Source organism: Microcaecilia unicolor, chromosome 14, assembly GCF_901765095.1.
Source record: "Microcaecilia unicolor chromosome 14, aMicUni1.1, whole genome shotgun sequence".
Taxonomy (NCBI): domain Eukaryota; kingdom Metazoa; phylum Chordata; class Amphibia; order Gymnophiona; family Siphonopidae; genus Microcaecilia; species Microcaecilia unicolor.
In genome coordinates, this window is record NC_044044.1 from 2,699,524 (window position 1) to 2,714,723 (window position 15,200).

Consider the following 15,200-nt stretch of genomic DNA (forward strand, 5'->3'; position numbering starts at 1 on the left):
AGAGATGGAGCTTGGCATACCGGTTCAGGAAGTCTATTCCAGGAATATGGTGCAGCAAGATAAACGGAACGGAGTCTGGAGTTAGCAGTGGAGGAGAAGGGTGCAGATAAGAGAGATTTACCCAGTGAACGGAGTTCCAGGGGAGGAATGTAGGGAGAGATGAGAGTGGAGAGGTACTGAGGAGCTGCAGAGTGAATGCACTTATAAGTCAATAAGAGGAGTTTGAAATGTATGCAGAAACGGATAGGAAGCCAGTGAAGTGACTTGAGGAGAGGGCTAATATGAGCATAACGACACTGGCGGAATATTAGTCGTGCAGCAGAATTTTGAACAGATTGAAGAGGAGAGAGATGGCTAAGTGGGAGACCTGTGAGAAGCAAATTGCAATATTCTAAGCAAGAGGTGATAAGAGTTTGGATGAGGGTTCTGGTAGTGTGCTCAGAAAGGAAAAGGCGAATTTTGGTGATATTATAGAGAAAGAGACAACAGGTTTTAGCAGTCTGTACAGAGAAGGAGAGGGAGGAGTCGAAGATGACCCCAAGGTTACGAGCTGATGAGACAGGAAGGATGAGAGTGTTATCCACAGAAACAGAGAATGGAGGAAGATAAGAAGTTGGTTTAGGGGGAAAAATAAGAAGCTCAGTCTTGGTCATGTTTAGTTTCAAATGGCGCTGAGACATCCAGGCAGCAATGTCAGACAGGCAGGTTGATATTTTGGCCTGGATTTTGGCTGAGATTTCTGATGTGGAGAGGTAGATCTGGGAGTCATCAGCGTAAACCATGGGATGAGATCAGAGTACCAAGGGAAGAAGTATAGAAAGAGAAAAAAAGAGGTCCCAGGACAGATCCCTGAGGTACACCAACTGACAGTGGGACAGAAGTAGAGGAGGATCCACTAGAGTATACACTAAAGGTACGCTCGGAGAGATAAGAAGAAAACCAGGAAAGAACAGAGCCCTGAAATCCAAGTGAGGACAGCATATCAAGGAGTAGGCTGTGATCAACAGTGTCAAAAGCAGCAGATAGATCGAGAAGGATGAGGATAGAATGTATCAGTGAGGTATTGATGATTTAGTATTTCTCCTAGCGTGCTCTGTTATAATTGAAGAATTGCAACATTGTTATCATGCATACCACCATTGAGAGCAATTAGAGGCTGAGCATGGCCATGCTAACTTCAGATGCTCCACTTAAATTCTAAGGGAGTGTGTATGGGTTTCTAGAGGTACATGAGTTGATATGCAGTATATTATTATTATATGGTTTTATCTCACACCTTTTTCAGTAGTAACTCAAGTTGAGTTGCCCCTCCCTACTGCTTGTCATCAATAGACCTGTATCAAATTCTCAGTATTAAAAAAACCTTCTAGCGCAAGTCTCAAACATCTCCTTCTTTCTTGTTTACACTCCTTTTCAGGGAACAAGATGCTATAAGAGCATCACCACTCACATAGCAGTTATAACTGTACTGTCATTCCCTGAATCAATTCTCAAAAAGAAAAAAAAATTCTTTTCCATCAGCTGTTCAATTCCCAGAGTAATCAATATCTTGCTCCAAGTATTCTTTGTTCCTCAGGTTCTGTCAAAACACATATTGATAGCTTCCAGGTACTTTGGCTGCTCAAGTTTCCCTAATGTTCCTCCAGCTCAGGGATCCATCTCAGTTACATTCCTAGGGAATGACCTTCTTTCTTCCTGGTTTCCCTCTCTGCTTTCTTCAACTGGTGTTTCAGTGCTAGGGTTAGATTTGTCCCTTTCCCTCTTCTGGAGTTAGCTAGGGATCCTCTTCCAGTTCCTTACTTAGCCTGGCACTTCTTGTACTTCCTGCCTGGCTTTTGATGTCTTTATCAAGACAAAAAGCAACAGCTCTGTCCCTAGGAATGCATCTACTCATTGCAGGTAAAAATATGTGTGAAATGGCACGATGCACATACTTTTACCTGCATATACTCTAAAGTAATATTAGATCTATAAAGTGATAACATGAGCAAGGGTTGAGGGTGGGCCTTCAGACTGTACAGCCAGACAAGGTTATAAAAGTAAACTCTAACTCAAAACTGAGGCCTGTTACTTCACAGGTACAGAAATAAGAGGGGTAATGTCTCTTGAGATTCAGAGGAAATCTTTACAGAGGTCTGTGGCTGACAGGCCCCAAAAGCATAGTTTATACAGTCTCTCTTTTTCTCAGGTTGCACCAATACTGGTCTGGTTCCAACCAGGACTCAAGAAGAAGATTCTCACAATTATTCAAGTTAAGGTTTGGCCTTATATATATATATATATATATATATATATATATATATAGTTCTGAAGCAAAATGCCAAGCAAAATACAAAATAACTTGCTATAAAAATAGATTATCACCAAAATCTAGAAAATGATATATGACTATCCTAATGGACTAACTAAATGAGTGATTACACAACCAATCACAATACTGATATCCTAATGATTATTATGAGAACTTACACCACATAGTTTATGCAAAATACACAGTTAGCAGCTAAATTCACAGACCTTAAGTCATGACATAAAACCCATCTGTCTCAGACAAAAGCCAAGGACTAATTATCCCCATGCCCATAGGTAGTATATCTCACCTTGACATCTGTGGCAGACTTCCAAGGGTAAAGAAGCGAATTCCTCCTCTGAGACTCAAGCTGAAGCCTCAGCGAGTCTCTCAGTCCAGGAATAAGTCTGAGATCTGTATTCTGGATGCAGATGACAAAGAGGCTCATTTTCAAAGCACTTAGCCTCCCAAAGTTCCATAGAAACCTATGGAACTTAGCCTCCCAAAGTGCTTTGAAAATATGCCTCATAGTCATAACCTGTACATTAATCATATTGTCATTTTTTTACCCTTTACATAGCTTGTAATTTATTAATTATTTCTTTATTTCTAATTCTCATGAATTTCATTTACATTAATCGAAATAATGCTATGTTCTTCTCATTTCGCTAATGACGACTGTCATGGCGGCATAATGTAAGCCACGTTGAGCCTGCAAAAAGGTGGGAAAATGTGGGATACAAATGCAGTAAATAAAAAAAATAGTCAATAGGTAAGGCTGTATATTGTAGCTGAGCTAACCTTATGAGTTTGTTACAAGGTATGCAGTTCACTGGTGTTTAGTAGAGAGGTGTGGTAGCCGTGTTAGTCCACTCTTAAAGGTTATCAATTTATTTATTTATTTATTGCATTTGTATCCCACATTTTCCCACCTCTTTGCAGGCTCAATGTGGCTTACAATACATCATGAATAGTGGAAATACATGATAAGATAGATATTTAGTATTACAGACGGATCTTGGGTGACATGATTATGATAAGACATGATAGTAGTCTAACAAGTAGATATAATAAGTCTATTCTGGATATATGTGGAGAGGTTCACATTTGTTGGTCTTTGTGGTATGCCTTGTTAAAGAGATGGGTCTTCAGTAGCTTGCAGAAGTTGTTAAGTTCATAGATCATTTTTAAATTACACGGCAGCGCATTCCAGAATTGTGTGCTCAGGTAGGAAAAGGTTGACGCATGCGTTAGTTTGTATTTTAGACCTTTGCAGTTGGGGAAGTGAAGGTTAAGGAATGTGCAGGATGATTTTTTAGCATTCCTGGGTGGTAGGTCTATCAGGTCTGACATGTAGGCTGGGGCATCCCCGTGAATGATGTTGTGAACTAGGGAGCATATCGTGAACGTGATACGTTCTTTGATTGGGAGCCAGTGTAGCTTTTCTCCTAGGGGTTTAGCACTTTCATATTTTGTTTTACCAAATATGAGTCTAGCTGCAGTGTTCTGGGCTGTTTGGAGTTTCTTGATTATTTGCTCTTTGCAGCCAGCATATAGTGCGTTGCAATAGTCTAGGTGGCTGAGTACCATTGATTGCACCAGGTTACAGAAGACGGACCTTGGGAAGAAAGGTCTTACTCTTTTTAATTTCCACATTGAGTGAAACATTTTCTTGGTTGTGTTTTTCATATGGTTCTCAAGTGTTAGGTGTTGGTCAATGGTGACTCTAAGAATTTTTAGGGTGACTGAGATTGGAAGATTCAGTTTTGGTGTGTTTATGGTGGTGAATTTGTTCGTGTTATGTTGAGAGGTGAGTATTAGGCATTGGGTTATTTCTGCATTGAGTTTCAGATGAAATGCATCCGCCCATGAGTGCATGATTTGCAGACTTTGGTTGATTTCATTAGAGATTTCCTTTAGATCTTGATTAAATGGGATGTAGAAATCAAACAAAATAAAACATGGAAAAGAAAATAAGATGATACCTTTTTTTATTGAACATAACTTAATACATTTCTTGATTAGCTTTCGGAAATAAGCAAATGTGGTAGCTGATAGTATATATAAGTGAAACATTCAAGCATTTCATTGACAGTCTAGCAGGGTGGGGGTGGGTAGGAGGTATGCATGGGAACATCAAGCATTTTATTGATAGTCTAACAGGATGGGTGTGGGTAGGTGAGAGGAGGGTGATAGAGAAATACAACTTTATGGTTTATAATGGGCTAGAAAACTCAGATCCTTGTTAAGTCCTGTCTGTTGGGTGTCAAAATATTCAATCATTCTGACTTCAAAGGTCTTATGTTCCTGTATTGTTTTAAAGTTACCTTTCAGGATTCTTACTATGAAATCACTTGTACAGTGTACTGGTCTTGTAAAGTGCTGGCCCACAGGGGTGGGAACCTGACTGGCACCAACTTTCTTCATGTTATGTCTATGTAAATTAAATCTTGTCTTAAGCATCTGGCCTGTTTCTCCAATATAGCATCCTTCATTACATTTTTTACACTGAATGATATATACCACATTGGAAGATGAGCATGTGAAAGATTCCTTAATGTTGAATATTTTTCCTTTGTGAATGACTGTGGGGTCCTGTGAAATGTTTTGGCATAGCTTGCAGCTGGATATATTACAGGGAAATGTGCCTGTCTCTTCCTTTTCAGTCTGTGTTGGGAGTTTACTTCTGATTAGCTTGTGTTTTAAGTTGGGTGGTTGTCAGAAGGCCAGCACTGGTGGGGATGGGAATATCTCTTTCAGTAATCCATCCTCCTGGAGTAGAGGCTGTAGATCTCTTATGATTTTCCTCAGTTTCTCCAACTCTGGATTGTATGTCACTACAAGGGGGATTCTGTCTGTGGCTTTTTTTTTCTTTGTACTGTAGCAGATTTTCCCTGAGTGTTTTGAGGGAGGAGGCAATATTCTTGGAGATTATTTTGGGGTTGTAGCCTTTCTGTTTGAAGGATGCAGTCAGGATTTCAAGGTGTCTGTCTCTATCCCCTGGGTCAGAGCAGATACGGTGGTATCTTGTGGCTTGGCTGTAAATAATGGATCTTTTTGTATGTGAAGGATGGAAGCTGGATTTGTGGAGGTAGCTGCATCTGTCTGTGGGTTTCTTGTACATAGATGTTTGTATACAGCCATCACTGATTGAGACCATGGTGTCCAAAAAATTGACTTTTTCTGGGGAGTAGTCAATTTTGAATCTGATTGTAGGATGGTATGTATTGAAGGAATAGTAAAATTGTTTCAGAGTTTCTTTCCTCTCCGTCCAAATCATAAAAATGTCATCGATGTACCAGTAGTATTTTAGAGGTTTGGTCTGGTATGTATTCAGAAATGTCTCTTCCAGCTCAGCCATAAAAAGGTTGGCATATTGGGGTGCTGTCCTGGTGCCCATCGCAGTGCCCATTATTTGTAGATAGATATCATTGTTAAAGCGGAAGTAGTTGTGAGTTAACATAAATTTGATTAATTTTGTAATAGTTTCTGGTGAGTATTGATGGTCCAGTGTGGATGTTTTTAGGAGTCTCCCACATGCAGCTATGCCATCCATATGTGGAATGTTGCTGTATAGTGATTCTACATCTATCATGACCAGAAGGGTGTTTGGTGGTAATTGCTTGATATTTTTCAATTTATTCAGAAAGTCTGTGGTGTCTTGTATGAAGCTGTTAGTTTTGTGCGCGATAGGTTTCAGAATTCCCTCTATGAGTCCAGATATTTCCTGATATGATTGGTCTGCCAGGGTTTCCAGATTTGTGGATTTTGGGTAGCATGTAGAATGTGCCCACAGAAGGTTGGTTTGGTATGAGTTTCTTCAGATGTGGCTGTGCTTATGTAGGAAATGTTCTGATAAGGTCTTTTAGCTGCTTTGTATAATCCTGTGTGGGGTCCTCAGTTAGTTTCCTGTAGTATTTATTGTCTGAGAGCTGTCTGTGCCCCTCTTAAATGTATTTTTGTGTGTCCATAATTACCACTGCACCTTCTTTGTCTGCGGGTTTGATGATAATGCGTTCGTTAGTTTGTAGAGTTCTTATGGCCAGTCTTTCTGGTGGGGTAAGATTGTACAGAATTCTCTTTTGTTTGTTGGAAAGTTGTGATTTTACCCTATGTCTGAAACTTTCTATGTAATTGTCCAGCTTGTAGTTTTGTCCCTCCTGTGGGATGAAATAAGTGTTCTTTTGTTTAAGACTGGTGTTTAGGAAATCAGTCTCTTGCTCTTTCAGAGCCTTCTATCCTTCTGCCAGTCTTCCGGTCCTCTCTCCTCCAAACTTCCCAGGAGATAACTGGGCTAGTTTGCAACAAAGAATATGTCCTTAGATGAAGTCATCATGGTATGCTCAGCAATAATTTTCCTTTGTAACAAAGCTGGTTTCTGATGGTTACTGATGCATACAGGCCACAGGCTGTAAAATCCATATTGTTATAACAGAATGGCTGTATAGGCCAAGACCAGCAAAGGTGAGATCTCAGGTAAATACTCCTACAGGATTAAAGAGGTTCTGATTCTGTGAGGGAGTATTCTTAAGGGAGAAGAGCAGTGTCCTATGGACTCCTTGCCAAGCTGTTATTTAATCAAAATTTTTAATTGCAATAAATCAAATTTGTAATCATGGTCTTGAAGACCCTGTCTTCCCAAGAACATCCACCTTCCTCTTGTTGCCCTCTCCTGTCTTTCCAAAGCTCCCCCTGAGCATTCACCCTCCTTCTAAAACTTCCCTAGAGCATCCACCTCAAAGACCCTCACTAGGGCACCCTCCTTTTTCCGATGCCCCCCCCCCCCCGGAGCATCCACCCATTTCCCAAAGCCCTTCTTCAGAGCATATACCCTCTTCCCAAAGCCCCTGAAGAGCATCTGACTCTCTCCTGAAGCCCCTCCCAGAACATGCACAAAGTCCCAAAGTCTCCCCAAGATCATATTCCCACCCAAAGGCCCTCTACAAGCCTTCGGAAGCCACCCCTGAAGCATATACCTTTTTCTCAACCCCTCCCTCCCAAAGACCCCCAGAGCATCAATACCTTCTCCTGAAGACAACCTCCAAATGCATCCACCCCCTCCTCGGCCCTTCCTGGGCCTACATGAAAGATGCCCTATTGGTCTAAGTTGCTGCTGCCCATGCCATTCTAGGTTCAAATCTAGGTTTAAATCTAGACTGAAAGCCCACCTCTTTAACATTGCTTTTGACTCATAACCACTTGTAACCACTCGCCTCTACCTACCCTCCTCTCCTCCTTCCTGTACACATTAATTGATTTGATTACTTTATTTTTTGTCTATTAGATTGTAAGCTCTTTGAGCAGGGACTGTCTTTCTTCTATGTTTGTGCAGCGCTGCGTACGCCTTGTAGCGCTATAGAAATGCTAAATAGTAGTAGTAGTAGTTCAAAATGGTGGTTGCAACCTCTATATTAGTGCTGTTGGTTAATCACAATTAAATCACCATTAAAATTTTCAGGTTAATCGCAACAGATAACTGCAATTAATCAACAGCACTAATTATAACAAGCCATTTCTGTGAATAAATTTCCAAAAACCATTTATCCCGCTGTGCCAAAACACAGCTGCTGTGTTAAGTGTTTTTGGTGTATCTTACATAAATTTTACATACAAGATCCTTTTTGTCTTTCCTGTGGCTTTTAGAAGCGTCTACCTTTTCAACCTACTCTTTTGGCTTGCTTACAATGGTTGTAGGGATTACTGTTCCTCCCCATGGTTCTTCCTTTCATCTTCAGAGTATAAATGATAACACATTCTACAAACACAGAGTGTCATTATCAAGTTTATTGCAAAAAAAGGTTACATATAACACCATTACATGGAAAGCATGCTATTCTGAGCAGGCATTGTTAGACATGATAATTGACCTTTTAGTGCACAGAAAATTACAGACTAAAATATTGCTTAAAGTGCAGCCAGTGTACTGCTTTCCAGATGCCCTATTGGGGCACTTAAACATGATTCTTGAGGTCAGTTTGAGTTTCAACCACTTGTGTGTTATTAACAGTTTCATATTTAGCTAAGGTTAATAATCATCCTGGCAGTCTTGCCTTGTCTCTAAGTAGTCACTCCTTTGTCACCTTCTCCACCCAACACACTGTTACAGTGCCTGGCTCTAGCTGAATGAGCATATAAATGAGTAACTCCATGGGCACACAGAACATAACTATCAGTTTTGTTCTTAATGGAGAGAAAGCTTTTTAATTTTGAGTTAATATATCAACTAACAAGGCAGGCAAGACAGAGGCTGCTGTCACGTTGAGTTTAGAGGTTAAAAAGAGCCATTTCCCTGTAGGCCAGGACAAGGATAAGAATAGCATGGCAGTGGTAATAGCGCACTTGTAGCTGGAGACAGCGAATAACACAGCTATTAAAGAAAGCACAAGTTGTACTGCATTTGAGGTTCGGATGGAGGAGTTAGATTTCCATGTTGGTCCATTAACAAATGCAACAGTAAACTGACAGAAAACAACTAAAATGGTGGTGGAGTTGCAAGCAGATCTGGAAGGAACCACTGCAATAATCTGAGAGTTATGGGCTTCCCTGAAGGATCTGAGGGCATGGACCCAGTGCAATTTATTAGAAGAGCTCATTCCTATGTTTTTGAAGATACATTTTTAAAGAACATTCAAAGTAGAAAGTTTCATTTCTCTCACTGTTAGCACCCAGTATAAGGTTCCAAGACCATTTGTGATCAGTGTATTGTGATTTCTGCACGTGTGTGAGATCTTGCAAGGCAGTAAAGTCAATGGTGGAACTGAAGTCAAACGGACATTCTATTCAGATTACAGCGGACTTTACAAAAGCTATAGTAGATAAGTGAAAAACCTTTCTGATTCTCCATCTTCATTTAAAGGCCATAGAGATCAGATATGGGCTGTGCTGGGCCACATGAAAGTGATGCACTGTGACTGACCAGAACCTAGAGATCTTAAGACATATTTATGTGAACAGGAAGCATCTATAATGGACTACTGATGGTAAACTTAAGTGCTAGTACCTGCCATCTCAGTGGTTCTCTCTCTGTTGATACTTCTGTGGCATGAAGTGGCCACACTTTGTTTTCCCTACACACTGCATTTTCCTCGGCACCTGAGGACTCTCTTTCAAGAGATTTGTATTGTTGCATAGGGCTATTTGTGATACGAGAAATGGGGATGCTTCTGCAGATTCAGTGTGGGTCCTCTGCTCCATCCTAACCTTGACTTGAAGACAGGTGATGGATTCCTACCTGAATTGTTATGACTGGGCTTAAGTTTCTCTCATTTAATATTGAAGGGATTGACCTTCCAATCAAGTGCAAAAAAGTTTTGTTGTACATGAAAACATTTTCCCCTGTTGTTGCATTATTTCAAAGAAACACACCTGTCAGCTACAGAATCTGCAAAGTTAGCAAAGGACTGGGTCTAAGAATATTACTTTTCACCGGTAACTAGCAGAAAGAATGATGTGGCTAGTTTATTGGTGAAAAATCTTGATTATTCGGTACCTTTACATTGTACAGAGATGGCAGGTGGTGATCATAAGCCTGGCAAAACAAAAGATTGCCTTGTTGAATGTGTATTCACTAAATCTTGATGGGCCTGCATTCTTCCATGACATTACTCGTGAACTTTCATTAATGGGAGTTGACCATATAGTAATCGGGGGTGCTATGAACATTCCCATGAACAGTAAATCACTGATCCCTCTAAAGCCCACAAAGGTACATCAGGTGGTGCACACTTGTTAAGTGACTGGGGGCATGGTAACTTTTACATATGAATGTCTCGGATTAAACTTTATTTTCACCCCCTCCTAATACGTACTCATAGCTTAATTATTTCTTTGTTTCTAAGAAACTTTAACCCCTACAATAATACTGGCACTCATCAAGCCTATCTGATTATGCATGATCTGGACAAAATGGAGCAGTGGATACATGAATGATTTGATCAGAATGTAACCGAGGATGTGTCCTTTTTGACTATTTGGGATGCCTATAAAGGATACATTTGTGGAGGAGTGGCCTAGTGGTTAGGGTGGTGGACTTTGGTCCTGGGGAACTGAGTTTGATTCCCACTTCAGGCACTTGTGACTCTGGGCAAGTCACTTAACCCTCCATTGCCCCATGTAAGCCGCATTGCGCCTGCCATGAGTGGGAAAGCACGGGGTACAAATGTAACAAACAAAAATTAATTATACTGCGTTCCAGGCTAAGTAATGTAAGGAGGAGCTTGAAGAAGATATAAAGGGCATTTAACTGGCTAGGAACGGCTCATGGCAGATTAAATAGTGCTTAGCTGGCTAACTGCTAATATTCAGCGTGGAGACAGCCAGTTATCTCTGCTGAATATTAGTGCTTAGCTGCTAACCTGCTATGTTGCATGACTTAACCAGTTAAGTGCGAATATTCAGCGCTAACTGGCTAAGTTTAGCGGTTAAGATAGACCTGCTATTTATGTGGCCTATTTTTAACCACTGAGCACTTAACTGTTAGCGCTGAATATCATATTAATCGGTAAAGTTGCCTCTGACAAAATTGAAACTGGATACTGAATACCAGTTGTCTGATATGGCCTGGAATTGAACATCCAGGGTCACGCCGGTGGCAGCAGCAAACTGCAGTGCCTACCACCAGCTCAATATTGGGGAAATTGACTAGGAAAGATGTGCAGAGGAGTGATGTCTTAATGCTATATAAATTAAAGTTTTCCTACAATCAGATCATGAGTGAAAGAGCCAGCTCCCAGCACATTCTGGTTAATGCCTGTTACTATCTGGGCCATATACTTGCTAATTATCTCAAGACTAAAAATAAGGCCACAGCCATTCATGCTATACATCCTTATGTGTTGTATTACATATTGTAAACAGTTGTACTCAACTTAACTGTTGGAGCACTCCTTTTCTTATAGAGCAGTTTCATTTTGGAATACTCTTTCTAAGTATATTCAAAATAGTAATTCATATTCTCTGTTTCATAAAAATTTTCAAGACTTTTTGTATTTCAGAAATGTTATATTTGAAATGATCTTTTGTTTAATGACTTGATACATCATTGTATTTATTTGTTGCATTTGTACCCCACATTTTCCCACCTATTTGCAGGCTCAATGTGGCTTACATAGTACCGTCAAATGCGTTTGCCCAGTCGGTGGATAACAAATGCAAAGTTGTATAGTGATCGTATGAGGTATAAGTGGAGGGTCGGAATGGATGAAGATTGCGTGATGTCCTGTTCGATCATAGTCATGCTGTGTTGGTAGGTGAAGAGGGTTACGTGGGGTCGTTGGGTAGGCCTTTTTGAAGAGGTAGGTTTTTAGTGATTTCCTGAAGTTCAAGTGGTCGTGGATTGTTTTCACAGCTTTTGGGAGCCCATTCCATAGTTGTGCGCTTATGTAGGAGAAGCCAGCTGCGTAAGTTGTTTTGTATTTCAGTCCTTTGCAATTTGGGTAGTGTAGGTTTATGTAGGATCTATTTTGTTAACTACCTCGAGCTCTATTTTATAGGGAAGAGTGATGATTAGATTAGAACAAATAACAAAGAGGAAGAAATTTCCCACTTTCTTGAGAGTCCGCAGGCTCCACATTTGACAAAATCAGTTATAAGAAAGCTAAATAGGCCAATATCTCTACAGGATATCAAGGACACTATTAAATCATTAAAAACTTGTAAGTGGCCAGGAGGAGGGATGGGGGTTTGGCTGAATTTTATCATGTTTGCAAAGTTGTTTTCCCCCTTGCTGCTACAATTGTACATGGGTTTCACTGAAGAAAAGAGGAGTGGGGGGGGGGGGGTTCATTCTCAGAGGCAGTAATAGTTTTGCTGGAGAAACCTGGCAGCAATCCATTGTAAACAAAAAATATAGACCTACATCATTGCTATATTGTTCACTATATACGTAAAATTTTTTGCAGATAGTGTTTCAAGTGTTATTGGGAAGCTAATTCACCCTGTGCAGGGGCAGCTAGTAATGGATAATATAAGGGGTTTCTGCCATGTTCTCCAAGCTCAGTTGATGAATGAACCAGTGTGTGTAATTTCTTTGTCAGCACAGAAAGCAATTGATTATGTTGAATGGGTTAAAGTAGTTTAAGTTGGGGAACATTGCATTGATATGCTTAAAGTTTTATACTCCAATCCTATGTCCATGTTGTAAATCGATCAATTCATAACAACTATGTTTGCACTTGCCAGAGATGCAAGTGAAGGGTTCCCCCATCTCCCCTGATTTAGGTACATTGGAATTTATGAGCTTTTCATGTCCCAATTTAATTATGTATTGGAAGTCAGTTTGATAAAGAGTTACTAATACTCTGAATATCAATATTAATTTTTCTTATAAATATGTGAATTTTCATTCCCTTTGCTTGCTGAAAGGTAATTTTGATGAGGGCAAAAGGTTGTTAGATATCACTGTCGCATTAAAAATGGCATCCAAATGGCAGATGACAATTAATGTAACCAAGTGCAAAGTGATGCATGTGGGCAAGAGGAACATGATGCAAGGTTCCACAATAGGAATCACTACCCAGGAAAAGGATCTAGGTGTTTTGGTTGATGACACGTTGAAACCCTCTGCTCAGTGTGTAGCGGCTGCTGAGAAAGCAAATAGAATGTTAGGTATTATTAGGAAAGGGTTGGAAAACAAAAATGAGAATGTTATAATGCCTTTGTATCACTCCATGGTGCAATTCTGGTCACCGTTATCTCAAAAAAGATATAGTGGAATTAGAAAAGGTTCCGAGAAGAGTGACAAAAATAATGAAGAGGATGGGACGACTTCCCAATGAGGAAAAGCTAAAGCAGCTAGGGCTCTTCAGCTTGGAGAACAGATGGCTGAGGGGAGATATGATAGAGGGCTATAAAAGAAGGAGTGGAATGGGTAGATGTGAATTGCTTGTTTACTCTTTCCGAAAATACTAGGACGAAGGGCACCAAGTAGCAAATTTAAAACAAATCTGAGAAAATATTTCTTCACTCAGGGGCTCTTTTACAAAGGCGCGTAGGCACAGACGCATGTCCAACGCGCATCAAATTGCCACTATCTCCCAGCTACTGCAGTAATCTGCAGTTGACACACGCTGGATGCTTACCGGCCTGTTAGTGGTCTCAGGCTGAAAATGGACGTGCACTGGTTTTCATTTTGCTGCACGTCCATTTTCCGTCACATTAAAAAAAATGCCTTTTTTTCCAGTGGAGGAGTGGCCTAGTGGTTAGGGTGGTGGACTTTGGTCCTGGGGAACTGAGGAACTGAGTTTGATTCCCACTTCAGGCACAGGCAGCTCTTTTGTGACTCTGGGCAAGTCACTTAACCCTCCATTGCCCCATGTAAGCCGCATTGAGCCTGCCATGAGTGGGAAAGCACGGGGTACAAATGTAACCCAAAAAAATAAAATGGACCAGCATGCGCCCAAAACAAGCACCTACACCAGCGCAGGCCACTTTTGGGCACACCTTAGTAAAAGGACCCTTCAACTTGTAATTGAACTCTAGAATTTGTTGCCAGAGAATGTGGTTAAAGCAGTTACCTTAGCAGCGTTTAAAAAAGGTTTGGATAACTTCCTAACAGAAAAGTCCATAAACTATTATTAAGATGGACTTGAGAAAATGCACTCCTTATTTCTAGGATAAGCAGCATAAAATCAATTTTACTGTTTGGGATCTTGCCAGGTACTTGTAATCTGGATTGGCCACTGTTGGAAACAGGATATAGGTTTTGATAAACCTTTGGTCTGCCCCAGTATGGTAGTACTTATTAGGATTTATTTACTGCCTTTTTGAAGGAATTCATTCAAGGTGGTGTAGTCTACTTATGTAAAGATAACACCGTAGTTAACCTTCAGTTTTGGTAGGATTATGTCTGTCTTTCTCATATGAGAAGACTGCAGCTCAAAAATTAGGAGCCACTGATAAATATGAGACAGTCTGGACACCAGTAATGGAATTTGTGCAGTCTTATAGTTTGGCAAGGGAGTAGAGAGCACACACTGTTTGGAAAATATATCTCGTATGAGATTTCACATATACTGAAGTATCTGAGCTGCCTTGCAGATTGTATTGGGAGCTTTGATTCTTGTGTCACGTAGTATTTTGTTGCAATTTAAAACATAATAAATAATTGAACAAAAACAAAAAAAAACCCAGATGGGTTCAGCAAAGGAAGAGGGACAGAATAATATATCATGAAAAGAGAGGTTCCAAAGCTAATTCACTTCCTGATCACACATGAGTAAAACTGGCCCACAATCACTGGTCTGTTGAAATAAGAAGTCAACTAATTTGGCTGGTGTTGCGAGTAACATTAAAAAAAAAATGCTGGTTGCGACATTTAAAAAAATCATGAATATTCAACGCCGCTATACACATAAGTCGATAGCACTGAATATTCATACAAACCATTGACCAACAGCTCTATTATGTCTATCTATCTAACAGAACTGATGGGACCAGATATCCAAAAGCCTTTTTGCTGTCTTAAATTAACCCACATGGGTACTACACAAGAATAGTGGATGAATGCCACTATCTGTAGAGATAGGCAGAACACCCTCACTCTAACCCAAGCCTATCAGGATTGCACTATCTGTGAGGTTTGTAAGAATCTTCAGCAGCATTATCTGGCTAGTGTTGCTAAATATTCACAGGGTAGGCACATATACATTAACTCCCTCATTCTATAATTGGGCACATAGCGTAAGGTGGCAATTCTGCACCTAACTTTATAGAATAGCAGCACATATGGCTATGTGCACATTTATCCCTGGATTCTATGTATGGCTACTAAAGTTGCATATGCAAATCAGTGTGCAGCTTAATTGATTAATGAGCCACTCAAGTGCCAATAATTGGTTGCTAATCAATCAGGGGCATTAATTCTATAACAATGTGCGTGTTTTGGAGGTCTTCCTATGAGCTACGCACATTT